The 22,802-nt window shown below is 34.3% G+C and overlaps 1 long non-coding RNA gene across 1 annotated transcript in view; it reads left to right on the top strand.

Moving 5' to 3' along the window:
- Positions 1–22,802, top strand: part of LOC112127212 — a 581,355-nt gene that overhangs the window by 474,624 nt on the left and 83,929 nt on the right. The gene's annotated exons all lie outside the window — the stretch shown is intronic.

Below are 22,802 nucleotides of genomic sequence, written 5' to 3'. Positions count from 1 at the left end.
AATGTCGTTGGCAATTGAATTTCGCTCCTGGATAGCATGCCGTAAATCCGCCTTTTACGGGATTGATTGGTGATCTGAAATGACCCGAGTTTCTCCAGTCATCCTGGATCTTGGATGGCCTTGAACACTAACGAATAATCAGTGCTATATATCGCAATGATTTATTTTCTGTATGGAAAGTGTTGGTTTTAAGTAAGTAATATTGGATTAAACGTTTCACTATAACACAAACAAAATTAACCGTGTTAATATAATAAATATCATTTTTTTTCATCCCGGGATAGCAAAACATAAAACTGAGTGTAATAAACCAAGAAAAGCGCGTCCTGCAACTTGACGTTGATTTCTTCGTATGGGTAATAGCGTTGTAATTATTAATCCCAAATCTATTTCATATATATAAAAAGTAAAATTACTATAAAGAATTAAAAATCAAAAACTAAAAAAAACGTTAAGTTGTCGTCCAAATTTTAAAAGGATTTATAACCTCATATTTTCACATAAGTTGAATCGTGTATACCTTGAGTATAAACCTCCTTTGAACAATTCCCAAATTCAAATTGTCACCGAATTAGATCTCAATTTTCCCTCAGAGCAAATTAGTCTTATTAACACAGACGGAATACTGTCAGGCTCTTAGTACTTTGATCAAATCTGCCTTGTCGAGCGTTGTTCTGCCGTTTGAACACGAATGGATTCATTGCACTAGAATCTTATCTGACCGGCTAGAATTATAGCGGAACCAACCGTGAAATAATATATAGCGATATGAATCAATTGTTTTCTGAAGCGTTATAATTCATTAGATTTATTTACTATACATTTTTTGATAAATTTGTCATCATTTTTCTTATATTTTAAAACAATGGCTGCTCCATTGACTCAATTTTTTTATATTCAGTATAGAATTATAATTTTTTAGAATGAATACAATTCTCAGGTTCTGAAAAACACGAAATACATAGTTAAAGAAGCCAGAAACAAGGATAATTCAAGAAGTACTAAATTGGCACGAAACAGTTGCTAAAGCACTACAATTATTAATCGCCGGTTGAATCAACATGATTAAAATTCTCAGGTTCTGAAAAACACGAAATACATAGTTAAAGAAGCCAGAAACAAGGATAGTTCAAGAAATACTAAATTGGCACGAAACAGTTGCTAAAGCACTACAATTCATAATCGCCGGTTGAATCAACATGATTAAAATTCCTTTCGGGCCCTAAATATATTCAGAACCGATGGTCAATTGATTTGTCAATATGACGGGTAACATGTTCTTGTTATCGTTAATAATACGTGAACTCAGTCAGGGTTTAATAATTCAAAATTAATTTGTGGATTATCAAAATATTCGTTTATTGTTATTGGAGATCAAAACAATTCGTTATTTCCTTGTTAATCTACGCAACCTTTATTAATCGATGGACCATTAGATAAAAAATATTCAGAAACAGAGAGGATAGACTAAAGAGAACTGAACTGAATTGAAATTTTATTTTTTACGCGTACAGATTTAGGGATTTCTATCCTCTCTGCCAATTTTGCACACATTAGTTGAAAATGTTTTCCCAGACGTTTCATTAGAAGTAACAATTGTGTTTAATTGATGTGATAACATTTTTGTTAAATGAAATTAAATAGTCGGAAATTAAAAAGGTAAAAAAATGTGTAAATTAAATGTACTCAATTTTATTAATAAACATGAATATTGTAATTTTATAAGTAATAAAATATAGTTTTAAACCAATATTTATGAAAGGTACTGGTTAAAATAGAAAAGTCAGTGTTACGATTGGGATTCGAACCCACGACCTTCGGCTAGATACGCCGCTGCTCTACCACTTGAGCTATCGCGACCTCGATCCAATCGGACATCAACTTCCCACCTCAACCACACCTTTTTGAATTTTCCCGCCTTTTTGTCATTTTTCAAATGTCGTTCAAATGTCGTGTAATCTATTTGATTCTGGGCGACAAAGGAAATGGCCACGGAGAGATTTCGTGAAGATATACTTCAGTTTAATTATTAAATCCATTACAGTTCGTGGTGCGACTGACCAATTAACATTTTTTTATTAATTGATATTTATGAAAGGTATCGGTTGAGATAAAGATTCGAAGTCACGATGGCTAAAGAGCAGCGGCGTATTTAGCCGAAGGTCGTGGGTTCGAATCCCGCTCGTGACCCTGACTTTTTTATCTTAACCAATACCTTAATTGTTTTAAACCAAGTTCAATTATTTTTATTTATTATAATATTCATTCCTATTAACTTAAAGTTTGATTCACTAATTTCGTGGTCCGCTTGACCAATGAATATATTACAATTAATTAAGGTTTGTAGTTGAGATAAAAAATTCAATGGAACGAGCGGGATTCGAACCCACGATCTTCGGCTAGATACGCCGCTGCTCTACCACTTCAGCTTTCGTGAACTCGTTCCACTCGGACACTAACTTCCCATCTCAACCCCACCGTTTTTTAATTTTCCCTCCTTTTTGCCTTTTTTATCTCAACTAAAAACCTTAATTAATTGTAATATATTAATTCGTCAAAAGGACCACGAAATTAGTGAATTTAATGATTTAAAATAAATTATACGTCACTAAAGCTCTCCGTGGCCATTTCATTTGTCGTCGAGAATCCAATCCGATTACACGACATTTGAAAAATGGCAAAAAGGAGGGAAAATTAAAAAAAGCTGGGGTTGAGATGGGATAGCTCAAGTGGTATAGCAGCTCGTGGTGGGACTGACAATTAACATTTTTCAATTAATTAATATTTATGAAAGGTATTGGTTAAGATAAAGATTCGAAGTCTCGATAGCTCAAGAGCATCGGCGTATTTAACCGAAGATCGTGGGTTCGAATCCCGCTCGTGCTATTGACTTTTTTATCTCAACTAAAAACCTTAATTAGTTAAAGATTTATTTTTTAAATTAATTAATATTTTTTTCAATTTTTTATAAACAAATTTATATGTTTATTTTCTTGTCAATATGATTTACTATTTATTTTTGAACGTTATTCCATCATTTTACGGACGTTACAATATTACGGACTTTTCCTGCTTGATTAGACCAGGTCAAACTGTTATTTACAATTATTCCATGGTTCATGACTCATGTTCGATCATTTAAATCTATTTCGTCAATGTTGATGGTTTTATTTATATTTTCCACTTTTCTTTGTTTTCTAGGATGTCCGATTAATATTGCTTTTCATTTTAAGACATTAATTTTAAACACGTGCTTAATTAATTTTTAACCTTTGAATCATTCTGTTGATAACTTCGTTTACATTATTTATGGCTTAGTCGGCACCGTGAAAATAGAATTGTATATATATTTGAAGGTCGTATGACTGACTTTTTTATCTTAACCAATACCTCTCATAAATATTAATTAATTGAAAAACGTTAATTGGTCAGTCGGACAGGATAAACTCACAAATATGAATTTCTTTCTTATTTCTTTTTTCAAATTGTGTTAATAAATATAACAGAGAATAGTCCTGACTGCGTAGAATCTTGAGGAACTCCTGATAGTATTTACTTTAGGCCAATTTTTTACAGTCAAAATTATTTCTTTCTGTTTGTGTTTTTTATTGTTGCCAATAAAAGATCGTGATAAACAGAATCAAATGCTCGGGCGAAATGAATTAATAAAAGAACAGTTATTTTCCTATTATAAATCTGTTTTCGAATCTTATAAACTTCTATAAGGGCACTTTCTGTTCGACTTACGTTGTATAACCGGGCCTATATTATTTTTTTTAATGTAATTAGTAATTAGAGTATAAATATTTTATCAAAAATTTTCCCAGGTATAGATAGGATACTTATCCTTTGTTCCTAATAATCAATTCTAATAATCCTAAAATTCTTTTTTCACTGTGGCTCTGGAATCTTATTGAGTGGATTTATCAATGTGGATGTGGCTTTTTTAATGTCTTTGAAAAACTGCGAAATAAATTTACTTAATGGTTTTATTATTCTAATGGAGACTCCATGACTTTCTATTGCACAGATTTTATCAGATTAATTGCTTTCACTATTTTGGATCTCTCTGCCCCGTAACGTGGTAATTTGCACAGAAAGAGAGAGAGGGTGAGAGTGAGAGAGAGAGAGAGAGAGAGAGAGAGAGAGAGAGAGAGAGAGGTAGAGAGTTAGTGAGAGGGAGAGAGGGAGGAAGAGAGTGATAGTGAGAGAGAGACAAAGACATAGAGACAGACAGAGTCAGAAAGAGAGAAAATTTTCATTGAAATTCTTCACGGAATAAACCATTTTGTGTGAAGGTTTATAACTCTGTAGATGAAGATATGTATGGAAAAAAAGATAAAAACTAAAACAAATGAAAACCTATATTAAGATATCTTTTCAACTAATCTGTTCTTTTAAAGTTAGTCTGTACTTTTCTTTCGGTGGCAGGAATGTTATGATCTACCAACATGGAAAACAATTCCCTACAAAAATGTTTATAAATGGTTAACTGGTTAGAAAGAAAAAATAAAGTGTTAAATACAGAAAAAAGATCAATAATAGCCAGTATCCAGAAGTAAATTTCATTTGCTTCATATATGATTCAACAATAACAAAAGAACTTTCCTCAGTGAATGTTTTTGTTAATTATAAACTATTGTTTACTGAAGCATATATACAACCAAAATTTTCACTTTTAATATTGTATATGAATGTCTTTGTTTTTGAAAACAAACAATGTTGTGATTTAATTGAATTTCATGCATAAACATTTTACCGTAATAACTTCGGTAAAGGAAAAAAGAATTTTATTTTTCAGGAGAATTAATTTTTTTCTATTTAGGAATAAAAAATGAAAATTGACTAAGTGAATGTTATTTTTTAAATATTAATTGAAAATATTATTTTAACAGCGTTTGGAATAATTTCGTTACGTTTAACTATGTTAAAGAAAAGTAGGTATGTTAATATAAAATTTAACCTTTCGCAGGATTCCAACCGAAAATTATTTCGGTTTCGATTGTCCACGAAATTGACTCGTTTTTCTCGGCGTTGACAGGTGCAACAAGTACAACCGGCGTTTAGATACCGTTCGGGGGAAAAATTGTTTATGTTTGTCTCGACAATTTTCAGCGAGAATTGAGCAAGTAAACCGACACGGGCTTGTGGTCGTCCGACGATAACATATAACCCGCGCGAACAATGAGGACCCCATTGTGTCAGTACATATACTGATTAAATCTCCACGGGACAAAATTGAATAGTATCACGTTTAATCGCGATAACATTTTCAAATGATTTTTCCGATGAGTGACAATTCCGACACCGACAGGTCATTGCTTTTGTACGCGTGCAAGTTATAAAAAAACCAAAAAAAAAAAACATTAATTTGTAATTATTTGGAGATAGTGAGATGCGGTCTGGTGTGACGTAGGTTTTAGGAAAACATTTCCTTTATCGTGACAACATTTCGATCTTTATTGACATCATCTTTCTGGCCTGGGATTTATAAAATTGTTTAAATTATACAAATACATTTAGGATGTGAAAAAATTATTCCATTCACAGAATTATTACCTTAAGCTATGAATCTTTTCACTATAAGAACATATAGATACACAAACATATCCTACATAACAATCACTACCCTAAACACATAATCAACAACTTCAACTCATCACTAACACCATCTGCTATCACTAACAATACCACATCAAATATTAATACTATTATTATAACACTCTTTCACGGTAAACTTTTAAGTCATTCTTTAAATAATAATATAAATACTAAATAAATAATTCTTATTATTTTGTTATTGATAATTATTATTCAAAGTAGAGTTATAAAGATTTTTTTGTCTCTGGAGATAGTATTCCCTTTTAGTGCATCTTAAAAGGGGCATCCTGTATACTAAACCCGCAAAGCTCCTAAGTATTGCAGAAGTGTTGGTCTGGTCCCTCTTTATGGCTGACAACCAGAAACGCTACACTAATTAATTTTTTTTTTGTTTATGCTGGCATATTACCCATGAAGTTTTCTTCTATTTTCATTTTACTGTCGAGCGTGATCGGCCGACCAGGGCCAGGTCCCCGCCGCGCGCCCGCACCGCTCATTCAGCTCCATCATCTTTTCATCTAAATTTTCATGCTTGAACATAATCAAAAAGAAACGTTTATCGACTTTAGAAATCCATAGATTATGTTGAAAGCTGATGGATTGTTGCTTATTAGGACAGATTCTAAGTTTATTGGTTTTGAAATGTTTGGAACTTTGCTCAGATTTTTTATCGGTTTGTCTCTTTCATTTTCATATTCCGGACATTCGAAAATTATGTGGGAAAGGCAATCGCAAGTGGGACAGTTCGGAGACGATGCCAAACCGATTCTCTTCTTGTAGCTACGCCATAGGCCATGATTTGTCTTCAGCCTAAAAATAGTAGAATAGAACTCCATTGACATTCCTTCTGGGCTATAGCCTTCCGAAAACCATGGTTTATACTTGAGCTCAGGGAACAGTGACCTGTAATAATTGCCAACATTTGATGGGTTGTATTTTTCTTGCTACAGATTTCTACAAAACTTTTCCAAAAGGTTTTTCCCGTCATCTTTAGGAATTTTAATGTCAAGGGTTGGACCTGATGTTGCAGCTTCCTTTGCAAGTTTGTCCACCGTTTCATTTTGCCATAAGCCTGCATGCCCTTTCACCCAACACAATACCACCCTTTTTCCCATGATTTTTGTCTCAAGAATTTTCCTACAGATTTGGGCAAAAATATAGTTTCTGCATTTATATTCTGGGGTAATGTTGTTTATCCTTTCTACAATGCTTCGACAGTCTGTGAGGATACAAAATTTAGAATCCCCCAATTTTCGTATGTAATCGAGAGCGCTATCTATCGCAATTAGTTCTGCTATATAAACAGACATTGAAGTTGGAAGCGAATGTTGTTCCTTGCATTAATGTTTAGGGTCAAAAAAGGCATAACCTGTTTTGCCATCGATGGAAGAGCCGTCAGTAAATACGTACACATGTTCCGGAAATATCTCGTTAATGTCGGCTAGGAATTCTTTTTGAACAATATGCGAATCGAGCTGGGAATAATCTTTAAAAAATGTTGTGTCCAAATTGTCGAAAATTAATTATTAGACTTGCTGATAAATTCATTTATTTATTTGAAAAGTAATCAAAATAATAAGAAGTAGATTGAGTAAAAATTGAAAGTTAAGAATTCTTTGTTAGACAGGCTACGAGTTAAGTGAAAAGTGCTTTGGGTGATTCTCTATTTCAATCATTATCAAGCTTCCTTATTTTTCACGTTTGAAGTTCTTTCATTATAATTCCTCATTGAAACAGTAATAACAATAAATGTTATTCCTTTCGAGTAGTGTTTGAACATCTTTGAAGAGTACATTTTCTTTTGCTTTATACTTACTCGTACTTGGATTGAATCTAAAATTTCTAGCATTATGTAAATTCATTTTTCACATCCTACATGTTGTATAATTGGAACAATGTTTAATTATCTCAGGCCCTGAAGATGGTCTCAATAAAGATCGAAACGTTGGCACGATAAAGGAAATGTTTTTCTAAACCTACGTCACACCACACCGTATCTCACGATTTCTAAATAGCCATTAATTAACGGTCGCTAAACACAACACTTTAATTTGTATGTTTAAATCACACGTGAACTGTATAAGTTACGATTAGATCGATATATTTCTACCAAACTGGTTTCGATGAAAGAAAATGAGTACGTGAGTACTCAGAGAGAACGTCCGCAATAAGTATTCATTAACGAGCAAGTAAAGTAAGAGATTTAAAATGAAACAATGTAGTTAATATGTACGACCACGAGAAAAGTTATCATCTAAGGCCTAGTACGCACTGGGATTATTTGAGTCGACTCTTTGAATTACTGCGTCTAGCCTGAGTCCGGGCTGCCCCGACTCATTGTTGCGATGAATCTGGTGTGTTTCGGGCTAGCATTTTCGGACTCGTTTGAATCCCATCCGATATAGGACTCAATGTCGTGCAACATTCGCCAGTGCGGACATGAATCTGAACAAGCGCTCTTACTTCATTTATTTTGTTGACGTTGTAGTGTTTTCTTGAAGATTTTGACAGTGTCTTACCTAATGTTTTCAATATGTTATTTCGAAACATACTTGATTCCTTGTGATTTGGGTTAATTTGGTTTATTATCGGGTTATATTTTTACCTTTTTATCTACACTTTTACTACTAACCTATAGCAATATATAATTTCCAAACATAAAAATATTTGATTATTTACTTGCAATTCTTTAGTTACCTTGATGTATTCTCAAACGATGAATGATGGCTTCGCACACTCCTGGAACGAAATTTGATATTGATTGTTTTGAAATCCTTAAGGTGTACATGAGGCTTGTATACGAGTCTCCACTTGCTAGGAACAGGAGAGTGGCAGCTAATCTGTTGGCCGGAAAGATAGATTCCCGAAAGTTGGTATCTTCCTTGGAAATTTGACAGCCAACTTCCATTAAAATGGTTTCCAAATCGGTCGGGGACATCTTCAAAAATTTCTGAATCCTGCGCCATCATTTAATCGCAATGTGTCCAAAAGATTTTTCCCGTGCAGATTCCCGCCGTGAAATATTTGTCGAACCCACCATCGTTTTGGGCATTTTTTAATGCACCTATTGGATTCACTTCGTACAACGCAAAAAAAAGCAAGGGAAATTCCTGAATGAGCTCGTTCCTCCGTTATTTTCGCAGGCCCGGATGAATGTGAATTGAATCTTGATCCGGACTCGAGTCTTTGTCGCGGAACAGAGTCGGGGCTGCGTCGAACAATGAATCTACGCAGCCCCGACTCTGCCCCGCAACATGAATCGACTCAAAGAATCCCAGAGCGTACTAGGCTTAAGAGAGAGAAAATGAGCATCTACCATTAAATATCAATATTGAAAGAAAAACGTAATAAAGAGAGAAGAAAAAGGAAATGAGGGTGAAGAGAGAGAGAGTGAGAGCGAGAGAAAAAGAGAGAGAGAGAAAGAAAAAATGTTCATGAAAAAAGCGTTATTTACCGAAGATTTGTTTTATATGTGGTGATTAGTGACCGTTAGTCGATGATTATTCAGAAATAGTAAGATGCGGTCTGGTGTGATGTAGGTTTCAGAAAAACATTTTCTTTATAGTGTCATGCAAACATAGAGTAACAGTCGAGCACCTTTTATGTAGAAGGCTCGACGTTTATAGGCAATATTTTGGAATATCATCGGACCTGTGCGTAGTCTTGGGGCACGGCAGCGGGCACAAATCGCCCCGGTACCTCAGGGCTATATGGATCTTCAAATGTTTATAGTTTGTGTGTTTGTGCTGTGATTGTGTTGTGTCTTAAGTGTTTGTGTGGTGTTTATGTTAATACATTAGGATGAATGTAATTTATTTGCGTGAAAGGAAGGGGTTATTTACCCCGCCCCGAGGAATATCGAGTACTCTGGGGGAGTGAATGTGACCAGACTTCTATGTTTGTAGCGATATATATGTTATGTATTGTATGTTGTGTATCTATTCTTAAATTGACAAGAGTACTAACGTAAGTACTAACAAGAGGCTAGCTTTTTAAAATAATGACGTAATATACAAGTAAAAGCAGAGAGTCAGTAACCAGATCGAGATGCTCAAATGGCTGCAGTTCAATACAAAATACGCGAGAAAGACAGGAAAGAGAAGGAATACACGCGGAGAGCCGGCAATGACCTCAGCTGTTTGTCGGCCCATAAACCTTCCACTTTATATATATANTGTTGTAGAAATTCACTTTTTTCCACATCCTACATGTTTTTGTTATATTTAGACAATGTTTGTGAATCGCAGGCCCTGAAGATGATCTCAATAAAGATCGAAACGTTGGCACGATAAAGAAAATGTTTTTCTTAAACGTACATCACAACAGATAGCCACTCACTTTTTCTGAATAATCATTTGTATTATATTATACATTTAGGCCTAGGGATAAGCGCTAGGCAAGTGAAAAATCAAAGAGAGCTCAAGAAAGAGATAGATACGAAAAGATAGAGTGTGTAACTGAGAATAAGAAAATTTAGACAAAGAAACATTTAACACCAGGGGGGAAGAAACATTTTGGGAATTGTAAATTTAATAAAGTCCATATAAAGCAATAAATATTGATCTTCAGATAGCAGTATGTATATATANATATATACTGCTATCTGAAGATCAATATTTATTGCTTTATATGGACTTTATTAAATTAATATAAAAATTAATAGAGGATTTAAAAAAGAGTAAGAATTAAAGAAATGTTTACTCAATTAATTGTACATAATTTTTTTGAATTGAAAAATCTGGGTCACAGGCGGGATTCGAACCTACGATTTTCGGCTATATTCGCCACTGCTCTAACACTTGAGCTACCGTGACTTCGATCGCTTATGCCACTAACTTACCATCTCGACTCTCCATTTCTTCTCATGTCGTTTTCCACCACTCATCTCGTTTATTGATATTATAAGCAAATCGCCTGTGACATCACAATTAAGTATACGTTGATAACAAATTAATAAAGGCCGGTATTAAAGAAATGTGAAATTCATGATGCAACGATTACTAAGATTAGATTCTACTGTTATTTTAAATACAGAATGGTTCTTAAAATGTGATGTTATATTATAAGTGTTATATCTGTACTACCAAAATTATTACCCTGGAATACAAATTGTGTCTATAGTTATACCATCTATGTCCGCCAATTAACACTGGTCGTTTGGGTTAAAAACGCAAGATTAGTTTACGTTTTTATCATTTAAAAGATAATTTACTCTTTCAATTTTTATCGATGAAGCTTTTGAGTTATTATTTGATAATAGTGTGGAAGGTTCTTAAGAAAATTTACAGTAAACCTACATGAGTGGCAAATTGATGATAGAAATGTCAATGTAAGAGTGAGTTTTCGGATGCCTTTGAAAGATTGAGATGTATATATCTTCGCAAAGGCGCAGTGTCGTGGCGGGGTTGGGGGTAGGGACCAAGGTAGTAGATGTGTCATGTTATTTGACGGAGACAAGGAAATCCACGTATTTCCCGGAGGCAGTGTGATGAAATTGAGGTCAAATGAAGGTTCTGCGGGGTGTGGAGCGGGCGGATGAGAGTGAAAATCCCGGGCTGCGGTCGGAGAGTACATTTTATATCAGGGTAGGGCAAAGAACCAATAAAGACTTTCTCTTAGCCTGACAGGCTATTGGGTTATCCGTTGATTGTTTTTGCGGTTGATGCGAAGCGAGACGCGTCAGGGGCAGGAGCGTCTCGGCATGATTCGATTTGGTGACGCGGGTGCGACTGAAAGAGGTCCGCCTCTGGGGAAAGGCTACAAGCCCATTCCGCATTACCCATCACTTCTTTTCGGACCTTCTATTTCCTTTATTTTTTACACCATTAGCTGACAAATATCAAAAAGTATGAAACTAATTTATACCCGTGACTGAACTCTTTTGTCTCTTTGAGACGGAAAATATATAAAAAAATCTTTGTTGATACTCGAAAGTAACACACAAACAAGTTCTCGAAAATGTTTTTATCCTGATCGTTCGCTGACTGTGAAAAATTGCCACATGAGATATCGTTAATGGAGGGGGAGATAGCAATTGCCATCAATCTCAAATTGCAGTGCTACATCAATTCCGATTTTTCAGACTTAAATGGAACTGGAAAACTAGAAAACGACAGGAAAATTAAATTGCCAATAGAGAAACGTTCAATTAAGAGGTCAATTAAAAAAACAAGCATTGAACATGAAACTATTAGAAATGTAGGTACTTCATAACTTTAAAAACAGAATTATCTTACAGACTTTTTATTTTTCTTGTCCTACATTTTCCCCTTTCTACTAACATCATTCAATTATTCACTTACACATTACTGCCATATGGGTGTCCTTTGTCTCCATAACTGTGTCAGATCCTGTTTTTTTCTCTCTCTTTATTGTTCTTTCTATACTTAATTTATTCCTACATGATTCATTTATCTTTGGCGTTACCTAAATTTTACCGTAATTTATTAGTCTCTGTGATTCTCGTAACGTCTCTGGCACATTATTTTCGTAAATACAGTGGGCTCTTGATAATTAGAAACCCAAAAGGCAACGAAATAATTCGAATTATCAAGATGAAAAAATGACTACTAGTTGATATGTATTTTGTTAAGTGCTTACTAAAATTGTACAAATATAAAATATCGCAAAAATAATTTAAAAATTGAAATAGATCAACAGGTGATGTGTGTTGTTATGCACTACTTAAACCAATCGTGATGTTTTGTTTGAATGCTGCCTGGCGTCCTTTGTCTAAATATATTCTCCAAAGCAATCAATGCCACAAATACTGATCGTAGAACATAGCAAACTGTAAAACATTAGACGAAACTTTATGTTGCAAGGAAGTAAACAGTACCTTGGAAATTTAAAGTGACTTTTCAACGAAAAAGTTGTAATTGAGAAGAGGAGACTTGGCTACAGTTCGATTTATGGAATGCTCTCTGTCTCTCTCTCTCTCTCACTCTCTCTCTCTCTCTCTCTTTCCCTCTCCCGCTCTTCTTACATCTTTATCTCTCTTCTCCGTTTTTGTCATTGTCCTACAATTATTACACTTGTTGTTATATATTTGGTAACTTGTACTTTCTCATACAATTCACTTATTTTGAAAATCTTTCAAAACATCCTTTTATATCTTTGTGTTTTCTTTATTTCTTTGTATCTATTTTTTGAATTTTCTCTTTATTTAGTTCTCTGTCTCTCTCTCTCTTTCTCCCCTTTTATCGCGCCCTTTTTTTCTTCTTATTTCTTTATCTTCTTGTTTCTCTCTTTTACCTCTCTCTTTTACCTCTCTCTCTCTCTCTCTCTCTCTCTCTCTCTCTCTCTCTCTCTCTCACTCTCTCTCTCTTTCTCTTTCTTTCCTTCTTTCTTTCTTTCTTTCTATCTTACATTGATTTTACTTCTGTTTTCACGTTGTTTAGTATGTTTTTTTGATGTTTCAATGAGTTTTAAGGAGAACTATTGAATAGAAGTTTGTTATTTATGTATATAAATAACTTTTCAGGTATAGTTTCTTTGTGTTTGTTGATTTATCAATTGTCAATGTTGTTAGTTCTGTTTTTTTCAGGGTGCCGGTGTTTTTGAAAAAAGCTCATTTGTATATATCATCCTTTCATCACGCCCTTTTTCTCTCCTTATTCCTTTATCTCATAACCTCCTCACTCTAATTATCTTCTTCTTTCTCTCTCTCTCATTCTTTCTATCATACTTCGATTTTACTTTTTCTTTTCCAACCCCTCGTCAATCTCTCCGTTTCTTGCCCTTATTTTTCTCATTCTCCGAACTACCCATCTTTAAATGTATTTTTTTCTGTGTTGTCCCTTTCTTATTAATTTCTGTTATTTACACATTCTTTTACCTCTGTCTGTCTTTATCTCTTTCTCTCTCTTTCTCTTTCTCTTTCTCCTTCTTATTCTCTCTGTTTCTATTTTCCTCTTACTCCCCACTACTTATCTAAATATGTTTTTTTTTTAAATTTCAGTAATATAATTTTAATTAATTCGGTTGTTTTTGTCACTCTCTATTTGACTTTCGATTTATCATTCTCTCTATGTCTTATTTTTCTCCATCCATCCATCTCGTTTTAATTTAATAAAATTGTTTGTTGATGAACCATTATTAAGAAATATGAGAAAAAACCAATAGTTCTGGCTGTAGAAATATAACAAAAATTTTGATACCTACTCTCTTTAATTAATATCAAATCCGTTTCAAAACTGCTAGATGCGAATGTTTGTCTGTTAATATTGAAGAATGTATCATAACCGAAAGTAAGATCAGCACTTTTATAGGAAAAATTATATAAAAATTAACTGTGAGTTTTTGAGTAAATTATCTATTTTTATAGGTTGTTGTGTTTCTTTCGGCGTCGAAGAGCTGTACCTTTTTAATTTTACATTTTGTTAAGTTGTGAACCATTTGTCTTTGTAGATTGTTAAACAACTATATTGTTTTGTTAAGATTAAATATAAGGAATGTAATCATGTTTTTTTTTTTGTTTCAGGTGAGTAGTCGTTTTAGAAGAGATCACAATGACACAGTTAAGTACAAATGTTGTCGCATAAAATAAAAATAAGAAACTTTCGCCTCGTTTACAACTCACTTTATGATATTCATCACAGCTTTGTCCTACAGCTGTATAATCTTTCCTGTCCCAATTCTATCTGCAAAGCCCAAATTCTTCTGAATTAGTTTGATTGTTAAGTTTATGGGGACGTAGTTTATTCAACTATTTGTAAAAACTAAACATTAATGGCAATAAGTTCAAATGCATTATACTTGTTAAATAGAATTCATTCGACCATATTGTCTCTGACAAAACAGTCAGATTCAGGGCCCTTGCACGACATAAAACACGTTGTGATTCCTGTCTGTCTGTCTGTCTGTCTGTCTGTCTGTCTGTCTGTCTCTCTCTCTCTCTCTCTCTCTCTCTCTCTCTCTATCTATCTATCTATCTATCTATCTATCTATCTACCTACCTATCTCTCTCTATTTATCTATCTAATGTCTATCTTTCTTTTGTTCTATTTCCCTTTCTCTTACGATACCGTTTTATTTTCTATATTTTTATTTTAATCTATTTGCCATTTTGTCCCTAATTCTTCCTCCCACCATGCCCCTATCTATCCAAATATCCCGTTCTTTCACTCTGTCTGTCTCTCTCTTTTTTCCATTTCTACTTCTTTCTATCCCTCCTTCTTCCTCTAGGTTTTATTCTTTCCATTTCTACTTCTCGCTCCCTTTGCGTCACTCTCTTGCCTTCTCTCTCTCTCTCTCTCTCTCTCTCTCTCTCTCTCTCTCTCCTCATCTCTAAAAAAACAAAACAGTTGATTTAAAATACCATAGTTATCAACCAGTATGGACTTACTGGCCAATTTTATTCTAACTTTTTTTTTCTAACATCCGCAACAACTGCCCAACCCTTAGTGCTACGAAAATTCCTTTACGTTTCATTTTATGGGTCGAACCTAACTGCACATGCAGATTTAAATATTACTTTCGCTCGAGATGAAACCGTTCCCAATGCCGCGAGTTTCATAAAACCCAGTTAACTACCATTAATCAGCATATGTGAAACCTAGCATCCGGACGAATAATTCCGAACCCTCCTCGCCCAATGAAAAGACGATGGCCGCGAGATCCGCTAGGATGTGATGGTAATGATAGTTAAATGACATATAATTAATGACACAAGTATTAATTATACACACAATATAATGGGTATTTTGCCAATTGTGTACATGTTACATGTTTCCGATTTGAATGTAGTTATAATGTATCGGATTTTTTTTTTTTTTTTGTAGAAATTCAATTAAGTATAAGACATGTGAGGTGAAACCCGGTTACTTAGTTTCGGCCAAAGACAACGTATGTCTTCGGCTTGCTGAGAAAAGTTTCTCGATATATCTCAATTAGTTGAAGGTTGTCGTTACTAGTCTTCTTATCAAGGGCGTGTAGGAATGCACCCGATATGAGAATTGTGATTAAGCAAAGAGCAAGAATCTGGGTCGCTTGTTCCTATTTTTTTTGAGAAAAATGGGCTTTTTTACTGTTCACAATTCTTTATAGGTAATTATTTGGAGATCGTTCTTTACAGATATCTCAACTTGTGCTCCTAGTATTATATTGAGACTGAATATATTTTCTAGCGTAATGTGTGGGGCGATAGGGCCGATGGCTGAAAGTATTCAACAGTGAAATTGTGAGGGAGTTTGGATTTAGGACCTGATTGAAATGATATAGATGTTGAGCCCAACCTGCATTTTTTTGCCGACGTTTCGATCTTTATTCGGGTCATCTTCAGTGCCTGGGTAAATGACAAAACACGTTGAGTGGAAAAAATACAATTTAAGATATAAATATAAATGTTAAACCATAGATGCCAACCACAAATCCACTCCAGAAAATCCCCCATTCTCGACTTTCTTTGAGTTAAATAAAACCGCATATGATCAAAGAAATTTTCACAGATTTACCGTCGTTTTTTCTACAATCTCATTCTCGACCGCTCCTCACGATTTCAACAAATTCTGAGAATAAGAGAAGAAAATGAAGTAACCCTTTGCCCTAAGATGAAATTAATTAGGTTTTGATTTAAAGGATTTTTTTAAACAACTAGGAAAGAATTCATCGTGTACTAAGAAAAATAAAACAAAAAAGGTTTGGTGTAAGAAGCTAAATAGATTTTGAGAAATTGCTACCTAAAAATGGCACCATTTTGACCTCTCTTTTACCAAATGAATGATCGTGGAAAATCGTTTATAAGAAAGTTTGATCGACTTTTTCAATAAAAATATACAAAATGAATTAAAATTGAAAATAAATTCACTAGTTTCGTGTCACGAGAATCAAATAGATTACACGACATTTGTAAATGGCAAAAAGGAAGGAAAATTCAAAAAGTTAGTGTCCGAGTGGATCGAGGTCACGATAGCTCAAGTGGTAGAGCAGCGGCGTATCTAGCCGAAGATCGTGGGTTCGAATCCCGCTCGTTCCATTGAATTTTTTATCTCAACTACAAACCTTAATTAATTGTAATATATTAATTGGTCAAGCGGACCACGAAATTAGTGAATGAAACTTTAAGTTAATAGGAATGAATATTATCTTTAAAAACAGTAATTGAAAAAACAATTGCACCACTAAAAAGGATATTAAATGGAGTACTTTTGCTGAAATTCGCTCGGTTGCTAAGTTTGGAAATAGTATATTAAAATCACCATAGTTTTTCAACTTTGAAAATAATATTTTTAAAAGTTCTCGCTACTAAAACACTTATGCTCCAAACGATTACAAGTTTCGTATTGATCACAAAACATCTTATTGCAAATTTAATGTAGTTTTCAATGGTATGAACAGATTTGACGAACCCCATCTTTTTGAAAAAAGGAGGGAAAATTCAAAAGGCGGGGGTTGAGATGGGAAGTTAGTGTCCGAGTGGATCGAGGTCACGATAGGTCAAGTGGTAGAGCAGCGGCGTATCTAGCCGAAGATCGTGGGTTCGAATCCCGCTCGTGACACTGACTTTTTTATCTCAATTAAAAACCTTAATTATTTGAACGATTGAAAATAAAAGAGACACAGCAGTGACCTTTGATTTACAGGAGTTTTTTTTTTAAACCCATAGCTAACTCTGATTAGTACATTAACAAATCTATTGGTTGTAATAAATATTTTCTTTGGTGATTGATCAGCCTTCTCAGTTTAAATATATTTTTTTTCTTTCCTAAAGGTAGATTGGGGGTGAGGCCAGGAAGACAGAAACAACATTTATTTTCTTGTCGAGCTTTCGGCAGAATATATCGCCGTCATCAGGACACTGTATTAACAAATTAACATAAGTAAATTTACAATTATACAATTTTTAAATTTTCCTTAATTACTAACTCGAAAAAAATCGTTATATTATATGAACAGGTACATGTGTGTAGATAACGGATATGTTGATTTGTTAATACAGAGTCCTGATGAAGGCGATATATTCTGCCGAAAGCTCGATAAGAAAATAAATGTTGTTTCTGTCTTCCTGGCCTCATCCCCAATCTACCTTTAGGAAAGGTTGTAATAAACTGAATAAATTAAATAGAAAAATGGTTTTTAAAAATGGAAGATATTGGCCTTTTTTTGAACGTGAAAATGGCTAAAATACGGTAAAGTTATATAAAATGGAAAGTACAGGAGAGGCTATTTAAAAAAATTGTGAAAAATGACCAAAGTGTGACCGTATTGGCAATACAGGCATAAATGAAAAAGTTTTGATTTACTCGAATTATTGTCTTTATTTTTCTTTTAATTTACAGCTCAGAATTCGAATAAAAAAGAAGAAAAATAAAATAAAAATGATTAGTAATAATAACCCGAATGTTATATACCTAATAATGGAAAACTTTGGCTTACCTTTGAACAAATTTGAAAAACGGGAAAAATAACTATACTATATAATAAAGAGATTGGAATTAAGAAAATACCAACAAATGATGCCTGTGACAGTACAGATATAAATAAAATAAGTTTTAATTTAAAGTTTTTCAATTTTTCGACCTGAATTCTAGTCGTTATGTAAGATACTATCCAATTTAAGTGGGTGACATGTACTTAATAAAATTTTAATTTATTGTAATAGCCGAGTCAACTTGAACGTTTTTGATTAACGACGATAAAAATTAATCTTGTCAACAAAATAAGATTTTTGTCCGAAAAAGAAGCCAAATCTCAGAATTAAATTCTTGGGGTAAATTATGGCAAATTTTGGTTAGATAATTTTTTAAAAATGGGATTACACTGAATAAAATAATTGTTATTGAAAAGGAGGTAATTATCTACCACAGTGTTAATATCTGTACAAATGGGTTCAATTTATTTACAGTTGATTTATTGTAAAAAAGTTAACACTATTTTTGTTACTTATTAATAACTATGCAGAAATCGGGCGATGCGGTCTAGTGTAATATAGGTTTCAGAAAAACATTTTCTTTATCGTGCCAACGTTTCAATCTTTACAATTAATTAAAGTTTTTAGTTGAGATGAAAAAAAGTTAATGGCACGAGATGGATTCGAACCTACGACCTTCGGCTAGACCTACGACTTGAGCTATCGTGACCTGGATCGACTCGGACACTAAGTTCCCATCTCAACCCCACTTTATGAGTTTCACCTCCTTTTTGCCTTTTTCGTCGAGGTCACGATAGCTCAAGTGGTAGATTAGCGGCGTATCAAGGCGAAGATCGTGGGTTCGAATCCCTCTCGTGCCATTAACTTTTTTTCATCTCACCTAAAAACCTTAATTAATTGTAATGATTTAATTGGTCAAGCGGACCACGAAATTAGTGAATTTAAAGTTTCAATCTTTATTGAGATCATCTTCAGGGCTCAAAGTGTTTGTTTTTGCGTATGTGTCCATTCTTGCGAGTCTCGTTGAGAGTGAGTGTGTTGTTAAAAACTTCTCTAACTTGTTTTTGGCGCAGTATAAAATATTTCTTCTTTACCGGCTGTTAGCTAAATGAAATTGTAGGAAAAAAACTGATCAATCTCACTGTTGGAATTATTGCGCATGCGTAAAATTTATTTAATTGAGTTGCTAAACTGAACAGGTATGGAAGAGAGGATCCAAATTTATGCGTCACCATAGTCGTTTACCAAACCCATTAACAGCAAATAAACAATAATTTGGTTTCTACGGTCCAGCATTATGGCCGTGATGTATGGGCCTTTTGCGGTTGACCGGTATCTCCGAGCGGTAACTTTCGCGGTGAACCTACCGGTCCAAATATTATTAAAAGTTACTAGTGCAGCCTGTCACGACCAAGGCGCGTTTTAAACCAAACTCGGCCCAGGTTTAACGGACGCCCAAACATAAACGTCTCGGTTTTATTTGCTATAAGGCTCGACTTTCAGATGAATTTCGTATCGATTACAACCCGACCCTTTAATAACGCTGACAAAACCTCGGGGTGAACGGTCGGGCCTGATTTTACCCGGTGTTCTATCATTCTGTCGGAGGGAAACTCGTATTCATTGAGAGGTGTTTGGGCGGGGCGACGGCCAATGAAATATAAAGCAGTGTGGAAGGGGTATCGTGATGATGTGGGTCTAAGTGATGAGGATGTGTTGACGCAATATGTAGCCGGGCCTACAGCCAATATGGTACACCATCTTCAACTTTATTACACCCTCATTCTCTCCGAACTATGCGCGCCCTAATAATTCCGAGATTTGAGCCGCACCAATATCACTTACTTACTGTCTGACAAGAATGATATTCTTCTTCCACAATGGATAACAGACCTGGAGGTTTTGTCTATTTTACATCAATTTGAGCTAAAAATAAATAATCCCTAACAGGGACCCTGCCATTTGTCAAAATTCATAAACCAAACAAAAACAGCGGAAATTTTAAAATTGCAATAATACACCGTAATCTCATTAGAAATCATCATCCGCTTCAGAAAATAAACATTATTTGAAAAAAAATTGTCATTTTAAAGATTATCCAACTTTCCAGAAAATTTAAGCCTTACTGTTGCTTATGACTTTCCCCGTAATTAAGTAAATATATTACTCGTTTCTTTTTACCACTGGGTATAGAGTTATGTTGTGTCTGGTGGATGGCGCGGAAGAGCATTACACCCTAATGGCCGCTCCGGAGGACCCTAGGGCATTAGCAGCAATAAAATAAACCACAGCGACTGTCCGAATCGTGTGATTAGTTGGCTTCGCACCCTAATGGCTTAGATAACATTCAACAGGAATCCTACTTAGAGATATTTTATTGTCTTAAGAAGGGGTGGAGCAATTAAAACGGAAAATAGCCGTTACGATGTGGAACGGCCCTTGCGGCCATTCCTCCTACACTCCATTGTGGACGATCAAACTCCCGTTAGGCGAAGTGCACTCCCGAACTTTTCCCTTCCATTATGCTAAGGGAGATCACGATACCCTCCCTCCTGAATGCCATTAAATAGCCCTAAAATATCCCCTCTTGTAGTCTCTTTGATACTTTATCAATTCCATTTATGTATCTATCCGTATAACGCGTACAAATATGTAGTACAAAACATATTAGTTTCACTGCAGATTATACTCATAATTAGTATTTATTTATAACAAAATCATAAAGGAGGATAATAACAATCACTTACATACACCCTCACAAATAGAGAGGTAGATAGACAGACATATATAGAAAGAGAGAGAGAGGGAGGTAGAGAGGGAGGGAGGGAGAGAGAGAGAGAGAGAGAGAGAGAGAGAGAGAGAGAGAGAGAGAGAGAGAGAGATTTTCCCATCTCAACCCCACCTTTCGAATTTTCCCTCCGTTTTGCGAATTTTCAAATATCGTGTAATCTATTTGATTCTCGGCGACAAATGAAATGGCCCCGGAGAGCTTTAGTGAAGATATACCACATTTTAACTTATTAAATTCAAAATGAAATGGCCAAGTGGTACAGTAGCGGCGTATCTGGCCGAAGGTCGTAGGTTCGAATCCCGCTCGTGACACTGACTTTTTTATCTCAACTAAACATATTAATTAATTGAAAGATCTTAAAAATATATATGTTTCGCAATCAATTTGATTTTAAGACTCTTTTTCTGCAAGAAAGGTCACATGACCTAATTCTGCGAGTATAAATAAAGTGTTTCAATTCAATTCATTTTTATGTCCATTTCATCTTTTCATATTTCTTTTTCTATATTTCTTTTTCGTTTGATATTTTTTCTCCTCGCCGAATTTTGCACTTATTCTCTCTTTCTCTCTCTCTCTCTCTCACTCTCTCTCTCTCTCTCTCTCTCTCTCCCTTTCTTTCTTTTATTGTCACTCTTTTCTTATCTTGTTAATTGTAAAATAGGTAGCTCGCAACCTAAATTTGCGAGATATTTTAAATAATACGATATTCATTCGTTCATTAATATTCTATTTTAACTTCATTTTATCTTTTCGCGCATTGTCTTTCTTTATTATGATTTTTTCTTATTAATTTTATGCGCTTTATTTAATTCACATAGTATGACGCTAAGTAAATATCTAACAATGTATCATGTATACCTCTCCCTTTTTCCCCCTTTTAATATTTTCTCTTACTACTTTATTTTTAAATGAGACACACATACACACACGTTCTCCTCTTTCTAGTTCACTCTCTCTCTCTCTCTCTCTCTCTCTCTCTCTCACATATTCTTTTTTCTTTCTCTTTGTCTAACTTTTTTAAATTTGTAATTGCAACTTTTCACATTACGTCCTACTTTAATTATTTTCTTATTCCTTTTCTTAACTTTATTCAGTTTACATATTATGTACCTTCGTAACTATCTATCCATGTATATCTCCTTTCTACTTGATCCCTTTTTCAAAATTTTCTTCTACTACTTCATTTTGTACTCCCTTTCGTATTTTTTCCTGCCTCTCTTTCTTTTTCTTACATTCTTGTCTTTTTAGATACCAACTGCTTTATTCGTATCTGTATTTCCGTGTATACCTATCACAACTGAACCCACTTCAAAATCCATTGTTATATGAGTCCGTTATTTCCCCGTAAATATTGTCAAGGGGCACAGTTGACATTTGAGATACAATATATTTACACTGTGGGCCCGGCCTTGTACGAGTGGTACGAGTGAGGTGGGTGCTACACACCTTACCACAGAGTTTTTGTTTGCATATTTATTCTTTCTCTCTCTTCTTTTAGAAATCTTTGATTGTTATGACTCTGTTTTACCTGTGTCCACTTCTTATCCCTTTTATTGTTTATTTACTCGCATTTCTCTCACTCTTTCACTTTCTCTCATTCTCTCACTCACTTTACTTGATCTCAATTCCTTTCTCTCATTTTCTCTTTTTCTCACTCTCTTTTCACACTCATTCACTTTACTTGNCTCTCTTCTCTCTCTCTCTCTCTCTCTCACTCTCACTCTCTCTCACTCTCACTCTCACTTTACTTATCTACCTATCTATCTACCTCTTTATTTTTAACTTTTGACGCCATTTGACATGGGTTGATTGTGTGTAAATACTTTATCAAAGGCAGTAAGAGTCTGTTTGTTCTGACCAAATGTAGGTAATTCATAAAAGCTGTCTATTTGATGTAAAAATGAATTATTTATCTTAATTAGGCAATAAATCTTCTATCAGTTGGTATAATTTTAAAACGGAAACAAAGTAAATCGATTTTACATCGAACACATCGAATGTACATTCACAATTATTGAATACATTTCACAGCTAAATTTC

Source organism: Cimex lectularius, unplaced genomic scaffold (assembly GCF_000648675.2).
Source record: "Cimex lectularius strain Harlan isolate CLEC.00 unplaced genomic scaffold, Clec_2.1 scaffold114, whole genome shotgun sequence".
Taxonomy (NCBI): Eukaryota; Metazoa; Arthropoda; class Insecta; order Hemiptera; family Cimicidae; genus Cimex; species Cimex lectularius.
This window is presented reverse-complemented; position numbering and strand designations above follow the sequence as displayed.